This window comes from Brachyhypopomus gauderio, chromosome 3 (genome assembly GCF_052324685.1).
Source record: "Brachyhypopomus gauderio isolate BG-103 chromosome 3, BGAUD_0.2, whole genome shotgun sequence".
Taxonomy (NCBI): Eukaryota; Metazoa; Chordata; class Actinopteri; order Gymnotiformes; family Hypopomidae; genus Brachyhypopomus; species Brachyhypopomus gauderio.
The window spans coordinates 13,263,498-13,281,204 of NC_135213.1; the positions used below are offsets into that span (position 1 = coordinate 13,263,498).

Genomic DNA, 17,707 nt, shown 5'->3' on the forward strand with positions numbered 1-17,707 from the left:
TTGAGAGAGAAACAGATGATGATCCTACTATCTTCTCACTAGCTCATTTTCTTCCTTTCCTCCTTTTTTATTTATTTATTTATATATATATATTTTTACAAGAGTCGTAAGCCAAGATAAGGAAGGAGAGACTCTTGTCCTTGTGTCTCTGTTTGAGAGGACTTGTGGGAATCGTGGTTCTGTGCACTTGAGCTGGCAGGTTAGTGGCATATCAGCAGCGGTGTTGGCCCAGATTGTGGGTCAGAGATGACAAGGTGCAGACAGAGTGTTCGGCCGAGTTCTACACGTGTCACTCACTACTATACTGCCATTTGAAGTCTACTCAGGGGACATAGTTACTGGGTGTACCTTAGCACCTTTCAAATCTGATATAGATCTGAGAAGCTTTTAGGCTAAAATCGTGCATTTGACAAGATTTTCAGATTAGACACTTTTTTTTTTCTTCTGTTAATTCTGCGGTTTAGCCACTGAGGGCACACTGTGTGTACATTTCTCACTATAGCTAGGTTGAGTAGATCTTAAGCCTAAGCTAAAACCCTGCATTTGACAAGATTTTCAGATTAGACACTTTTTTGTTTTTTTCAATTTGACATTGAAACAATGGCAGTGTCAATGTCAAATTATTGCTGAGATTCATTTCACGTGAACGTGGTATTATAGATTCAGAAACAGTCAGTTTTAATAGTTTTCTCTGGATTCATCCCCTAGGTATTCTTTCAATATTTGAGTGCAATACTGAAGCCAATCAGGGCCAAGGTTGGAGAAGACCACTCTTATTTACTCTCTGAAATGAATCTGGGAGGTTGGACCAGTCTGTGACCTCGCTGGGAGAGGAGCAGAATTAAGAAGCCAGCGGGGCAGGATCATGTGCAGGAGAGAGCGCGGGTTGAAAATCTGAATTTGATATGTAAACCACCCAGATTGTCTCCTCATCCCCTCCCCCACTTTGGCAGAAGCGAGGTGCAGTGCAAGAGCCCAGAGATGTGCTGCTACATCTTATCCAGTTCACCTGTCCCACCCCACCCACCAGTTAGGGTTAGCGCAGTGTGAACGTGAGAACGCACAGCAGCACTTGCCCGGTGACGTCCCTCTGCGTGGCGGCCCTCAGCCGCAGGCCAACGACACGAAGGGAGCACACAGGCTTACAAATGGCTCTGTTCAAATCCCCAGCTAATCGTCTCTAGTGAAATGTTTAAAAGGATTATTTTCTCCTCCTATTGGACACTGACATCTGTTAACACTTGATATTTGACTTATCTGCAGAGGCATAAATTCTTTTCAAACAGTGAACAGTGGGTATTATCTTTCTCTTCCTGTTCCTCTCTGTTTCCTTCTTACATGTACACACAGAATTATTTTCAGCTCTTTTCATTTCAGAGCTGATCATGTATGAGTACTTGACTGAGGACCTTGTAGTGTATGTAGAACAGGGTTTTTATGTACATGACAATTTTGACCAGTAAAAACACAAATATATAACTTACATTCTGCATAGATGCAACAAGTAATTATGTAAAAAATACTGACGTACTAGGAACTACATAGTTTGTCACTGTTAAGCTTACATAATTTGCTTACTATTAAAAACCACAGCTCAGTGGTCTGTCTTCATGAAACATTTTGCTTCATCTGTTTAATGAAATGAAGATCACTTATTGCATAGATGAATAGTTATTCAAATTTTCAGTAACATTCAACATTATGAAATATTAATTTGCAGAGATCTGAAATGGTGGCTTAGAGCTGGCCTGATTGAAAAATGGTAGAATTTGATAGTTATACTCTACAAAGTATCTATGTATATTTAAACTGTAGAAATCACACATTTTAGCAAGATTTTTTTAAATATGTTTTAACAATCTGAGGTGTTATTCATGTAGACTATACTTAAAAAATGTAGAAAAGGTTTTTAGATATTCTATCCTTGTGTTTGATACCCTTTCTTTCAAAGTAGGACATAAAACAGCTGTTCAACGGAAAACCGCGCAGTGCTGTTTGATGTCATGCAGCAAAGCTGGGGAATGAATGTGTGAATGATTCTGATGTCTTTCCATGCCCTCATCCTTAAAGAGGCCACTCTGACACTTTGAAGTTTTTTCATTGATTTTGTGCTATTGTTGCCCATGGCTAAGAGCCGAGGCTTTCTCCTGTCCTCATTTGCTCAGATTTCTGCCTGTTTCTTTTCAGCGCCAAGATATTCTCCTCCCACCATGGTTTCTCATCTGTCTTTCCCAATCCCTCCCTTATCCACTGCTCCATCTCTCCATCTACCTCCATCCCTGCATCACTTCATCCCAAGATTTCTCTTCTTCTATCGCTGTTCTCTGTGTTCATCATCCATGCTTTCTGGCTCCCGCTCTTCATGGTCCTATCTTCCACACTTTATGATTCTCAGGCTCAGTCCCCCTCAGCCCCGCCTACTCAATCTTCCCAAATGGTGCTGTTTTTCCAATAAACGTTTAAATCAGGACACAGCTGAATTCTTGTACAAAGAATGCCAAAGTAGCAGTAGGCACTTGAGTGGGTTCAAACACGTGGAGTCGGGAACTTCTGCCAACTGAAGAAAGGTGATATTTTTAAGACTCGTAAGGGCTCCTTTACACTAGAGCTGACACAGCATCAAAACCACAGTGAGGACGCTGTGTTAGCTCTCATGGACTAGATGGTGCCTGTACGTAGTGAAAGCATGCTCTGGTTGTGAGCAAAGAAAGATCACATCTTTGTTTTCTATTGTTTGTTGAAATAGTTTGTAGGCAAAATCCAGTGAAGAAGTCCAGTGGAAAAGAGAGAGACTCATTAACATGGTATGTTCCTTCTTTGTGATTTCAGGCTTCCATAATATAAATATTTTGGCAAATTGTGTTTTAACCGGGTGGACAGTATAGCTGCAGTGTTAAAATTATTTACTAGCTTATTAGCTACCTGGTTTAGCTGTGCAGTTCCACTGTGTGGTTTAGCTGTTCAGTTCCACTGTGTAGTTTACCTGTGCAGTTCAGCAGTGCAGTTCCATTGTGCAGTTACACTGTGTAGTTTAGCTGTATAGTTTAGCTGTGTAGTTTAGCTGTGCAGTTCCACTGCGTAGTTTAGGTGTGTGGTTTAGCTGTGCCGTTCCACTGTGTAGTTTAGCTGTGCAGTTCAGCAGTGCAGTTCTGCTGTATAGCTCAGCTGTGTAGTTCAGGTGCATTCAAGGCCTCTGTTGCATGCTGGGACTCATGCTAAGAAAAGAGTGGGCTCTCCCCTCTTCCCGCCATCCGCGGGCACTCAAAGATGAAGAGAAAACTGTGTGCATGTGGGCACGAGACAGCGTGTGAAGAAAGAGTGATGCTTCTACAGCAAAAGAGAAATGAAATGCTCAAAGTGTACAGACCAGAGAGAGTGAGTGAGTCAGAGTCATATACCAGAGAGGAAATGAAAAGCTTAGACTCCAGGAACCCATCTCAGAGAACCATTAGACTCCTCTGTTCTCTCCCCCTCTCCATTCTCCCACAGTGTCTGTAAACTAATAGTCATTCACCTGGCTGACAGCAAATCTGTTCCCTGGTGCCAGTAGGGGCTGCCTGGGTTATGTTTAAGGTTAGAGAAGCCTGGAGGAGGCCATTGCATCGGCAGGCCTCCTCATGTATTCCCCAGGGGAGTCCTTACTGCTGCCTGCTGCTCCTCTGATGGATGCAGCAAGCACGAGGAGGTCGTCTCAGGGTAATGATAGCTGACTGTCTGAAAGGACATTCAGTAGTCAAAAGATGTTGTGTAAGGGAATTTATCTGCTAGCTGGGTGTTTTATTGGGTCAGAGCAGGAAATGCACCGAGACCTCTCTCCATCCCTCCCTCCCTCCCTCCCTCCCTCTCCTTCCCTCTCTCTCTCTTTCTCTCTCTCTCTCACTCACACACGCACACATACCATGTCAGGACATATGGTCATTTAGATTTGCCAAATTTTATGGTACTACATCTTTTTAAATAGTCAGGACCATTTTGCTGCACACTGATTTTCTGGTATTCCAGCGCTCTTCATGACATTTTTGTTCTGGGAAAATATACCTAAACCACACGCACGCATGCACACACAAACACACACACACACACACACACACACACACACACACACACACACACACACACACACACACACACACACACACACACACACACACACACACACACACATTCCTGCACATTCTATAAACTGGCACACAAGTGTGTGTGCCAAGCCCCTGCTGTTGCCTTGTGCGGTTGTTGCTTATGCATGGCACTGGGTGAGTTTGTGAGTGCAGCGTTGCTGTCGAGGCTTGACACCATTCCCTCTCTCCATCCCAGAAAGCCATGAATGCATTCAAAAGCGCCTCCCCCCAGGCCCCCCCACCCACCTCCGCCAACCCCAGCCTGTCAGATACAGACTCTTAAAGAAAAGAAAAAACAGACAATTAGACCTCAGGCAGTTTTGAAGAGGCTTAACTCCTATGAAATGTGATTCTGTTTCACATTAATACGTCCTTTGCATTACAAACCAGTGAACAACATTCCATAAAATGCAGTGCATGTGGGCATCCCTAGAGCAGAAAGTCACTTGACATCCAGGAGAAGTGTGGAGAAGGAGAGCAGGGTCAGGACCAGCATGGAGAAGAGTGAGCAGTGGTTTTGAAAACACAGCCACGAGTTTCTGCTGGTTCTGGGGTCCTTTATGTCTGTTTTTCTCAGTCTGGGACAGTTTTTCTATAATGTGTTACACATACTAAGGTACTATAGTACCTTAATTTAAATGTCAACCATGTTCAGTTATAAAACTTGCTGTTTAATGTACCACTAGCCTCATGCCCTACTTTGACCCTTAACCCTAAACCTCAGTTGCGACCCCGTCCAGTCTGATCCTCAAACAAACATTGTTACAAATCCACTGGCACTTTCTGGATCGTTCTGGATCTTTCTTGAACCTTCGTCTAGAACCACGCTTCTATGGCTCTGACTGGACTCCTCCCTTCAATATCTGTTTCACCTGTAGGTCTTTCCAAGTCTCCCTCAAATTACGCTGGCATCACCCAGGTACATTTTTGCAGCTCCATGATACCCTGCTTTTACATGTGTTTCCTACATATAGTACATTTTGTTCCTGGCTGGTGCTCTATTGAATTTACAATTATGGATTGTCCTTCCATTATTATTTCTGCATGTACTTTGACCCGTTGCCTGTTATGGCTGTGTTTTTAGGAAATGGCTCAATAAAAGCATTATGTGCATATATACCCCAGTGCCTCAGACTCCCTGGAATTGTGACCTTAAATGCCAGCTATGACCCCAGCCTCAAAACTAATGTTAAGTCATCTCAGCTTTATCTTAATGACCTCACCTTTGACCCTGGTTCAGCATATGAACGTTCCACATAATATTAGAAATCAGGTCTCTGCATAAGGCCAAATGTTATATATAACACACATACATGCTTACGTCTGTGTGTGCAGATCCTGCATGCTTTTCAGAGTGACCAAAGTGTCAACCTACTGCATTCCAGCATTCATTTATGTAGCCACAGAAACGCTCTTTGTACAAGTGACTATGTGCACAGGTGTGTGTGTGAGGGGGTACATGGCGCTCCCGAAAGCAAGCACAGAGCGAAAATGAAGACAAATCAATATAAATGATGGGGAGATGTGGCTATCATTCAGGGGGGAAACAGGTGCAATATCTCTCTCAGATAGAAGAACATCCATCACAGCCAGACCTTAATTTGAGATATTTAGGCCCCCTTCTGCTGATTGTCACTGTGTGTGTGTGTGTGTGTGTGTGTGTGTGTGCTGATTGTCTGTGTGTGTGTGTGTGTGTGTGTGTGTGAGAGAGAGAGAGAGAGAGAGAGAGAGAGAGAGAGAGAGAGAGAGAGAGAGAGAGAGAGAGAGAGAGAGAGAGAGAATAGAAGGAATAGAAATCGAGCAATAAGGGTTAGGGGAGTAGGAGCAGAATCAGTGTAGCAGTGAAGGGGCAATGTGTGGAACAGGAAAGTAAAGGCAGAGAATAGACTGAAGAGAACACTGAGCCCTGCAGAGGACGCAGTGAACTACACTCCTTATCTGACTCTAGCTGCATACAATTAATGTATTAAACATTAATTGTTTTGAAAAGATAAAAAAAAAAAAACTATTCTTGTGTAGTGTAATAAAATTATATCGTAAGGGAAAGCTGTAATTTAATTTTACATGATTGAATTCTCTCATAAAGGTACACACACACAATTACAGTGCTGAGATGATTCACTTTAGCAGGAGTTTAAAAACGCCAAATAGCCCAAGGTGAAGCAAGTCTCGGTGCTTCAAATAATTACGATTATTGATCATCTTGAGGCTGAGGGCTCTCCTCAGGACCAATGTGGCCAACAGCACTGATAGCTGTCATATCCGGATCATGATCAGTTAGCATCCCTCCCCCACTATAATGATAATGGATACTCAAATACAAACACCTTAAATGCATACAAACAGTTCAACAGTTAGATTCTCATATATATATATATATATATTAGGGGTGGGACGCGATTAAAAAAATTAATCGAATTAATCAGAAGCTTTGTAATTAATTAATCGAAATTAATCGCATTTTAATCGCATTTCAGTATTTAACATGAGAAATATTAATTTAATTTTGAATGATGAATGAATCAATGAACATAATCATAACCTTCAACATCTTGTTTATTTTTCCACCAGTCTACTACACAGACCAATAGATGAGTGCAGAAAACTCTGACCAAAAATGTTGTTTAATTTTGGGAGTTTTGCTCAGGATATTGGAAGAATTGAAGTAAATCAGAAGATGTTTTTAAATACCATTTTAGATGGTATATTTTTCTTTAATTTCCCGGGCCTCTGCCACAGGCATCTCCATAGTGCCTAGAAGTGGTCTTCTGCATGCTCAAAGCAAATGACTGGATCTTCATCATCTATAGATTCATCATCTATAATATGAGGTGTCACACCAAGATAATTCTTTTTGCTAACAGAGGTCCAGTGATCCCCAGTCAGAGCCACATTTGTGGCGCTTTTCACAATAACCCGTTTTACTTCCCTTCCCTCATCATACAGCTGCTGGATTTTCTTCGGCATTGTCTTTCTGGGGTGAGTTTCCCAAAACGTTCTTGGCGCCAAGTACTTCGTAACCTCATTCTTACGTACGAGGTTAAGAAGTACTTAACGCTAACGTTTTGGGAAACTCACCCTTGGACGGTAGTTCGTAACTTGCATCAGTTGACGCAATGTGCAGCGCTTCTTGTAAGTCTTTGGCTGTGTTCGAAATAGACTACTACATACTGGATACTGCATACTGGTCCTCGTAGTAGTATGCAGTACAGTTTCCAGTATGCGACAAAAGCAAAGCACACTATGGGGTCACGTGAACATAGCGTTGCATGATGGGATGCAGTACACCACGAAGATAGCTCTGTTCGCGTACTGGAATATTTTGCGGAAGTAGTAGGTCATCCGGGTATGTTTCGCGTACTGGAAATTTTCATTTTGGTCACATACTGCATACGACATACTGATTTGGGGCTCGATCAGTATGCCAGTAGTATGTAGTAGACTATTTCGAACACAGCCTTTATCTTCGACCACAGAGAGCGAACAACACTGTAAATAATGTGACGCGTCATGTATAAACGCGTGCGGAGTCGCGCGCTACGGTCACTCGTGAAAATGTAATCCAGTCTTAATGGTCCAATGAAGGTAATTTAAAAACCAGAACATTTCCTCACAAACCGGGACAGGATGTGAAATACGGACGTTTGTTCACCCTATCGTACTAGTAATACCTTTAGCAGCTAAGTTATCATTACTGACCTGCGCGTTAGCCCCAACATGCTTTGCGTTGAGGTGGTAATGAAGGGTGGAAGTGCTCCTGTGATAAGCAAACTCCTTCCTACATAAAGTGCAAATAACACTATTTTTGTTTGTTCCATAAGTTTCTTATATTTAAATTTCCCATCCACTAGCGTAGCCTCTTCAGTCATCTCCATCATGATCTTATTGTGCGTCCATATAATCTGTAGGCTATGTCTGGAACTCGTGCACTGTCCAGAACAATCCACGGTGCAAAAGTGTCTCATGCGTTAAATGCGTTAATTTTTTTAGTGCGTTAATTTTCCTGTAATTAATTAATTGAAATTAACGCGTTAAAGTCCCACCACTAATATATATATATATATATATATATATATATATATATATATATATATATATATATATATATATATATATATATATAAAGAGAGAGAGAAAGAAAAAGAAAGAGACACTGTCATTAAAATTACATGACATGGGCCGGGAGAGGTGGAGGTGCTGGGCCTGAGGAAGCAGAAAAGAAGCCAGTGATTGAAAGAGGGAGAGGCAGGTGAACGAAATGAGATAAAGCTAGATTACAGCCTACAGCCAGAGAGAATTAAGGGCCAAGAAACCTAACGCAAAGAGGGCAGCGTAAGGGCTCCGAGGCCTGGAGGGCGTGGGGACAGGAAGAGGTTAGCAGGGCGTGGGGACAGGAAGAGGTTAGCTGGGCATGAGGACAGGAAGAGGTGCGCTGGGTGTGGGGACACGAAGAGGTTAGAGGTTAGCTGGGCATGAGGACAGGAAGAGGTTAGCTGGGTGTGGGGACAGGAAGAGGTTAGCTGGGTGTGGGGACAGGAAGAGGTTAGCTGGGTGTGAGGACAAGAAGAGTTTAGCTGGGTGTGGGGACAGGAAGAGTTTAGAGTTTAGCTGGGTGTGGGGACAGGAAGAGGTTAGAGGTTAGCTGGGCATGGGGACAGGAAGAGGTTAGCTGGGAAGCGATACATGCAGGGAACATGGAACTCACTGCACACATGGTCTCCAGTCCAGTGCACTTTGCCTTGGTATACTTCATCTGACTTACACACACACGCACACACACACACACACACGCACGCACACACACACACACACACACACACACACACACACACACACACACACACACACACACACACACACACACACACACACACCTCCAGCTCATTACTGTCCTCACCACTTTCTGTCCTCGTAAGAGGTGGTAGTCGGTTACACACTAAATTCACAGGATTGCCAGTGATCTTGTGCACAGCCTACAGCTATACTATGTTCTCTCTAGTGGATCTCCCTTCACTGAGGGCCACAGAGCTTCTCCACTACTGCAGAGCCATGCAGGGACACATGGACGTGTCCCCACAGACACGTCCCCGCTGCGAGAATGACTCCTCATTCATCCCACTGTTCACGGCCGCTTTAGCGCGAGGCGCAGATAAGCGGCCAAACTTTTTCTCTCGATGGATACACGGAGTACAGCAGTACGACATGGAATAGGCAGAGTTACGAACGGTCCGGGAGGGAAGGAGAGGGATTGACGGATGGGGGGGGGGGGGGGGGGACAGAGGGGACACACACGTGATGAACACGTCACACATCAACGAGCAGTGCTACGGCACGGACACGAGCAGACCTTGGCTCTGAACAATGCAGAGAAAGACGGGGTGAAGGGTAGAGGCAGCGTGAGGAGCAGCCAGTGCAGCACACCCCTCCTGCTCCGCCGCGCCGCCCGCATAATGTCATCTCTGTGCCTTAGATGTTCCACATGAATTTTGATGAGCGACAGAAGGGGGTACAGGCACCAAGAGGGATAAAGAGAGGAGGAGAGGGAAAAGAGGGGAGAGAGAAGTAGAAAGAAGGAGCGGGGGGGGTGGGGGGGGGGGGGGTGCCAAATCTCACACTTCTGATCCTCCACTGTCTGACTGCTCCCATCTGCTTTCAGCTGATTAGTCATCAGAGAACTCAGCAGGAAAATCAGAGATGTTTTTGTTTCCCCTTCTTCTTCTTCTTCTTCTTCCTCTTTTCTCCTGATCCACTCTTCTCTGTTCTCTGATGGTCAACGGAGGTCTCCCCATTAATTAAGGTGTGCATGTGTTATGCTTCTGCGGTCACTCTGGGGAACGTAGCTTTAATTTTGTCCACTAGTCCCGCTTTGGTTTCTCTAAGGAGATGATCATGAGATATTGTGGTGCTCTCCAGCTGAGACAGTCAGCTCGTGGGGAGATCGAGTTCAGAAAAGCACAGGATGGATGCAACCCAAAATGCCATTACTTAATTATCTTATTAATTTACCAACTAAACGATTATAAATAAATACATGCATTTTTATTCTAATGAAGCCACATAAATAATATGGGGTGAGTGTTATAGGCACAGGAACTTCCTAAAGTTCAGTTGCTGCACAACTCCATTAGGTATTACACAGTGTGCTAATGTCTTATACGAACACATTCCTAATATATGGAAATAAACAGAGTTTAAAAGACTTAATGAGTTGATTGCCCGGAACCGCTACTGAAATGATATAATTACAGAATGTGTTTTTTTGCCCCTTCGGGATTCCCTCATGTGTATATGCCTCTGTATGCTGTATATGAGCTTTGGGGTGTCAATCTGTAGGCATTCGTTTCAGTTTCAAACAATCTGTCAACATGTACTTGCACTGAAACAGTGTGATATTACAATTGCCCCAGAATCCTGGGACATAGTTTATTCACCCTCTGGCAACTATAAAAGGCATCATACAGTGAATTCTCTGTCAGAATCGGTACACATATCTCTCCTGGCTTATCTACCTAAGAGCAGTAGTGTCTGACTCACTAGCTCACAGGGGAACAGAACAAGGCATTTGTGATCTTATGTACTCTGCTTCACTAATGTGTGTGTGTGTGTGTGTGTGTGTGTGTGTGTGTGTGTGTGTGTGTGTGTGTTTCTCAAAAAGACTAGTCACTTGGCAGGACACACTCCCTTCCTTTTGCGTATCATTAATTTACTCTCGAACACATCGAGTACACAGCTCTTGTCACATGGATGTATGAATTCATAACATTGTCTTCTTGCGCTGAACTGCCAGCATTCAATTTCATTGCCATACCTGACATCTTACAATAAGCAGCAGACTAATTTCTGCTGAGAATGTATTATTAGTCATGTATCCATGGGTGCGCATGCATGAATGGATAGGTCACTTGTCAAATCCTGTAGATGGCAAATGTTCTGATTTGTTGTTGTTACTGTTGTTTCAAAAGCTCAGAACAATGGCCTAGTAATGCAGCCTCCGAGTGCCACTGTTGGGACGTTTGTTGCAACACTTTGTGGCAGTGATCAACAAAGCACCCATTCGCTTTTATATGTAAATGCCTAGCGGATACTTTGAGAATGCGGTCCTAAATGTGACACACACACACACACACACACACACACACACACACACACACACACACACACTTACTTTTTTGGAAGTGGACAGGGTGTAGTAATAAGAACCCTCTGATTCCAGTCATTCCATCTAGGCTAGTATCGAACGCATTTTCATCTCATCCTTTAAAGCCAGCCAGCAAAACAACCATACATCAGCAATATTACCTCTCCCAAGGCAGCCCTGCTTACGACACTACATTCACACACGCGCGCACACATATTACACTCTCCGTTTGTCTTCCAAAATGAAGGAGGAGAAAACAGTTACTTTCAAGGATGCACGGACTAATCACCTAACTGGAGTGGAGACACGCACCCAGGCTTGCACGACTCTTCTCTGTGTTGAGGAGAATAAAGAAAAGGAGAGACATGGCTAAGTGTGGGGCACCTGCAGCTGGCCAGAGACACACGCTGGAGCCGGACGCTGCAGCCACACGCCAGAGACGCACGCTGGAGCCGGACCTGAGCAATAGTCTCCTACAAGCTTTGCCAAGAGTTTCTTCTCTTCTCTCCCACTGTGTTTGTTCAGTGTATTTATTTATTATTGCCCCAGTGAAAACCCTAACATCAGCAGAAACACACACACACACACACACACACACACACACACACACACACACACACACACACACACACACACACACGTACTCACAGGTGCACAAACACAGAACAGTGTAAAATATGTCTTTTTAGGGTCTTACCTTAATTGAGTTTTATGCCAGTGGGGATCTCGGATGGAGACATTTGTGGCAGGTAAAATCCAAGCGCTTTGCAAACTCTGCTTGTTGGTCTGTCCTCATCGGACTCTCCGCTCTTCTCTTCCGCTTCTCCCTCCTCTGTCAGTGCCTTTCGTGCTCATGGACTCTGTGTTTCCCTTGTCTGCTGCCTGACTCACACACTCATCCCTCACTGCACACAAGCCAGAGCGGGAACTGAGGCGCGTGCCACTGCTGGGAGTGAGAGAGAGAGAGAGAGAGATAGAGAGAGAGAGAGAAGGAGAGAGAGGGAGAGAGAAGGAGACTCGCTGCGGTTTTGGAACGAAGAAAACACACGAGCGGCAGAGCAAAAGAGAGGGTGTGTATCGGAGTGCCTGTACGGGAGAGAGAAAGACTGAGAGAGAGGGCGAGACGGGAAGCACTTTGCTGAATGGCGCTGTGGTGAGCTGTGCTAGTGGCCAAAGCGAGTGAAACTGGTGTAGTGCAGCCCCTGTCAGGTCCCCAGAGTCAGGGATCTTCATCAGCCAGATTAGCCAGCGACCGAAGTCTCGCTCCCGCCCTCCAACCCTTGCTCCCGCCCTCTGCCCCTCCCCTCATCACTGCCCCCCAAACCCCCAAAGAGAAGCAGCGAAGTGTGTTGCGGTCACTACAGGGATATTCTAATCAGCCCAGTGCCATTGCCACATGGGAATTGCATCTTTTCCATCCTGGTGCACTCGCAGATGACAGAAACGGGGGTGGGGTGAGGGATGTCGGTGTGTGGGTGAGTGGGTGAGTGTGTGAGTGTGTGAGTGTATGAGGGAGGTAAGGGGTTTGTTTAAATGGTAATTAAAATTTTTTGTGTAAGAATGTGTAACACTGTAAATGTTTTATGAAGACAAATTGAATGTGTGTGTGTGTGTGTGTGTGTGTGTGTGTGTGTGTGTGTGTGTGTGTGTGTGTGTGTGTGTGTGTGTGTGTGTAATAACCCTAAAAACAAAGCAGTCATGGTCATCAAGTTGCATTGTTAATACACAGGGGTTTGTCAGTATACTCAGTACTGAATGAAATCTCATTTACTCTGTGTATATGCAAAGCTTCACTGCCTTGTTGTGATGTAAACCATTTTATTGTAAATTCAGAAATGTTTAAAACTCTACTGCCTCTCAGAAGGGTTCTTGTTAATGCTGATCTGATTTAGGGCAGTCCTCAAGCTCCTCAGTGCCAGAGCATTGCTGTTTTTACACATGTGGGCCAAACATACACACAACGATTGGTGTCAGCCGAGCTGTCTCGCTGAGGCCCAATCCAAAATGGACTGTATTCAAACTGAATTGCCAGGCTGTTTGAACCTGGGCCGGCACCCTTCCCAGTCGCTAACACTAAAGCGTCACGTGCTGGCGTGCGGGTGAGCTATAACCTTTAGGAAGAGGGCCTTGTCATGGTGAGGAACAGCGCGCCATGGTGCGCATCAGTCATCGCAAAGGTTACTGATGCTTCATCCTCCACTTCGACAGCCCTCGTCTGGCCTGTGGTCGGGCGCCCAGGTGAGCTGCCTCGCCTGCTCCGAGGAAAGGCATATCTCACCCTGGCATGCACGTGCGCTGGCTCCAATATGTGTACTCAGTTTAGCCGTGCTGAAAAGCTCCGAAGGAAGCTTCTTGAGGTGTAACAGCTGTGTAGATTTTAATGAGGTCAACTTAGAAAGAAAATTCTTAAAATATACTTTAACCAAGGTTGTCGTTTCTATAAATCGTCTGAAATTTTAATGTGAAAAACACATTTTAATATTCATCTTTTTATTTCAGCTTTCCTTCTTTTATTTCTTGGGTTCTAACCTTCTGTCATGTATCATGACAAGTAAAACTGAAATCAATTTTTTTTGCCTCAAGGAAAAGATTGCTATTGAAGATGCATGGTTCTCATCTTCTGCAAGGTGGCCTTCAGGATGTGTGTGTGTGTGTGTGTGTGTGTGTGTGTGTGTGTGTGTGTGTGTGTGTGTGTGTGTGTGTGTGTGTGTGTGTGTGTGCGTGCTTGGGGACAAGGTACTGACACTCAAATCCCCCATCCACACCTAATCACTCTTGATGCCACTTCACTCTGATTTGGACTCATTTCAGCAAGGCAAACAAATGGGCTAAATTTTGATTTGGGGTCATAGAGATTAAAATCTACTTGACACAAAACACCACAAGCCTTTGTAGTGTTTTGTATTCACACTAAACAAGCCTGCAGATAACTATCTATCTTTGGTGTAACTGTTAAATATTAATGATTTGATTTGTATTGTTTTGATTTGTGCAGTGCTACTCTTGTCCTCAATGAGGCATCCTTTAGAAATATCTAAACTCCTAACCCCTAACCTAACCCTAACACTAATCCTAACCTAACCCTAACACTAATCCTAACCTAGCCCTAACACTAATCCTAACCTAACCCTAACACTAATCCTAACCTAACCCTAACACTAATCCTAACCTAACCCTAACACTAATCCTAACCTAGCCCTAACACTAATCCTAACCTAACCCTAACACTAATCCTAACCTAACCCTAACACTAATCCTAACCTAACCCTAACACTAATCCTAACCTAGCCCTAACACTAATCCTAACCTAGCCCTAACACTAATCCTAACCTAACCCTAACACTAATCCTAACCTAGCCCTAACACTAATCCTAACCTAGCCCTAACACTAATCCTAGCCTAACCCTAACACTAATCCTAACCTAACCCTAACACTAATCCTAACCTAGCCCTAACACTAATCCTAACCTAGCCCTAACACTAATCCTAACCTAGCCCTAACACTAATCCTAACCTAACCCTAACACTAATCCTAACCTAACCCTAACACTAATCCTAACCCTAACCTTTCAAACATCAGTCTTTTAAATATCTAAACATCTAACTCTAACCCTTACTTTTGATGCAACAGTCTTCTAAACACTTAAACACCCTAACCCTAACCTTACTCTAACCATAATCTTCTAAACATCAGTCCACTGTCCATCCTGTTCCAGTCACTGTTTACCACACAGGAAAATTCACGGGGATAGCCTACAAGCCTACATCAGGCAGTAACAGGTAGAATAACACTCAGTGATCTGAGATTAATTAAGGGGGGTGTGCTAGTACTGGAGACGTGACCAGGGAGATGGTCACAGAGAGTCACCTGAGACCATCCCGCAACGCCCAATAAACACCTCTCAGCATGTTTGTCCAACAGACCCTTCTCTCCACCCTCTAGGTGGGGGTTCCATTATCACATTATACATGCACTTGCTGTTACAAACACACACACACACACACACAAACACACACACACACACACACACACACACACACGATATTGTTCATTCCACCCTACCCTTTCACACACTTTTTTTTTAACCCCTGCCCAGATGGCATGTAACCTCCAATGTGCCTACATGGTATTCATCTTGGCTAATATGCAAATAACATACACGAATACACACACACACACACACACACACACACACACACACACACACACACACACACACACACACACACACACATTTTATCAATAAATAAATAAGGATAAGAGAGCCCGTGGGTGCATGTGGACAGACTTGTCTGCTTCTCTTTAGCATGCCTCAGTGCTTGTGAAGTTGGTCTGAAACTGCAATTGTAGAGCTCACTTGGCCTTTGTCACATTCATGCTCTTTCCATCTATTCTGCGGTGGTGCAGTCTGACTGAGTGAACAACAAAGAAACAGACGTGAAGGGGAAATGGACCCAAATGGAGCAGAGACAATATTTCGTCTCATATTCAAGCCTTTTCCACTCACTCTTTTTTATCTCCCACCCAGTCTCTCACTCTGCCATTTTCTTTTCTTTCTCTGTCTCACACAGCAAACACACACACAGACCACAAACAAAATGACTGTAATTGTTTTCTTCAATGTGTTAGACTGATGTATATAATGAAGTATTGTTGTTTTTTTAATTGAATATTTCATAATGCCTTCTCACCTGACCAGAAATAACAAAATCAACCCCTCTTCTTTAAGAAACTTCAGCTGAATGAATTTGTATCTTTCATATTCTGTGTGCTGAATCATATCATGCTGGTTAATTAACCATAAAGCACAGTTATGCCTTATGACCACCAACCATCTGAAACAGTCCCAGCTAGCGTGTCCGGGAAATGATTGTAGGTTATATATTGTGACAGCAGAAACATGAATAATTCATTGCGCTGACTGTAAAGTGTAGTGCATTTGGACAAAGGACATGATTTCAAGATAGACTTCATGCTCTTTTTTGGTGGGTTTATCTTCTAGTAAGTGGAAAACCCGCAGAATTATATGTAGTGGCTGCTCAATAGAATGGAAGGAAGTGGAACGGACATGCTATCTGCGTTTTCTAACTGCACTGCAGGAGCATATCCCTGTCTATGCAGAACTCCATTTAAGTGCAAGCAGTCAGTGAGGGCATTTTCCTGCTGCTCTGGGACGACTAACAAATCGACCCCATGCACCACGGCATGCATGTGCTATAGTGGAACATTTCATGACCATCAGATCTTTTCTGTCTGTTTGGGATATTACTACTACAACTACTGCTAATAAAAAATAAATAAATCAATAAATAATAGCTGTTATTGTATGGCTGTGGAGGAAATTTCACTTAATTTCACTTAACCCAAATTACAAAAATCCTCTGATGGTGGAAGACAAAACTTGAGATTAGAGTTGAGAGGAGTCGTGATCTTCCTTAATACTACATTGTTTTGTTACAAAGTATATGCAGCTTCCTACAACTGGTGCCATCTTTTACCAACTCTCTGCCTTCTTCTTCTCCTTTTGTAATCACTAGTCAGCTATGTTGTTCACTTCTTTCACAGAAACAGAAACGGTGAGTGTAGGTGCGTACTTGTGGGTGCCTATTTATTTATTTTAAAATGTGTGTGTGTGTGTGTGTGTGTGTGTGTGCGTGCGTGCGTGCGTGCGTGTGTGCGTTTGTATGTTTCCTAGACCAGAAGGAAAAAAGGACCCAGGTGTGTGAGTGCCATTAGTGAGAGAACTAATCGAAGGACCTGTCTCCTCCCAACCACAGCCCTCTTTTAATAAGACCAGTCTAGTCCCCCAGGACCTGCACAAGATGTGTCTGTGTTTGAGTCTGTGCGCATGTGTGTGTTTAGTATTGTTTCTGTCGTGTGCAATCAGTGCTTCCTCTTTTTGTTTCTACAATCTGATCCCTTTATTTACAAAATTACTCTAGTACTATTTTATATCTTGGTATGTTCTTCTCATTTAAAATTTCAGTATTACTCTCTTATAATATGTGTGTGTGTTACGGTAGGCTGACCCCAGTCTCTAAGGGAGACGCCCACTCACACACCCTCATCACCTACACTCCTCCCCCAGTCTCAATCACCCATTTATTGATACAGCCCTTCATCCTCACCATCACCTGTTCCCTATCTAGTTCTCGCCCTATTTAAACCCACAGGTCCTGCTCTCCATTTGCTGTGCATTGTTCTCAGACTAGAAAGTCTGGTGGAGACGTTACACACTGTCGGGGCTGCTGACCCTTGACCTCCTCAGTACCTCACAGACTAACTCTTTGCGCCTTTTGATTGTTTGCTGCGCTACTGTTTTTATCTGCTTTGTTGTTGCTACGTGGCATGATATGTGGACATTAAAGACGTGTCTTTGTGGCATGATGGACATTAAAAATGTGCCTTTGTCATCCTCACCCCAGCTTCTTCATTTACTCCATGACAATG

General features: G+C 43.8%; 1 protein-coding gene across 2 annotated transcripts in view; it reads right to left on the bottom strand.

Moving 5' to 3' along the window:
* Nucleotides 1-12,481, bottom strand: part of cdh12b (cadherin 12b) — a 95,464-nt gene extending 82,983 nt beyond the window's left edge. For both annotated transcript variants that reach the window (XM_076999622.1, XM_076999623.1), the window contains exon 1: nucleotides 11,954-12,481. The gene's annotated coding sequence lies outside the window, so the exon portion shown is untranslated. The remainder of the gene's footprint in view (nucleotides 1-11,953) is intronic.
* Nucleotides 12,482-17,707: the final 5,226 nt, after the last annotated feature.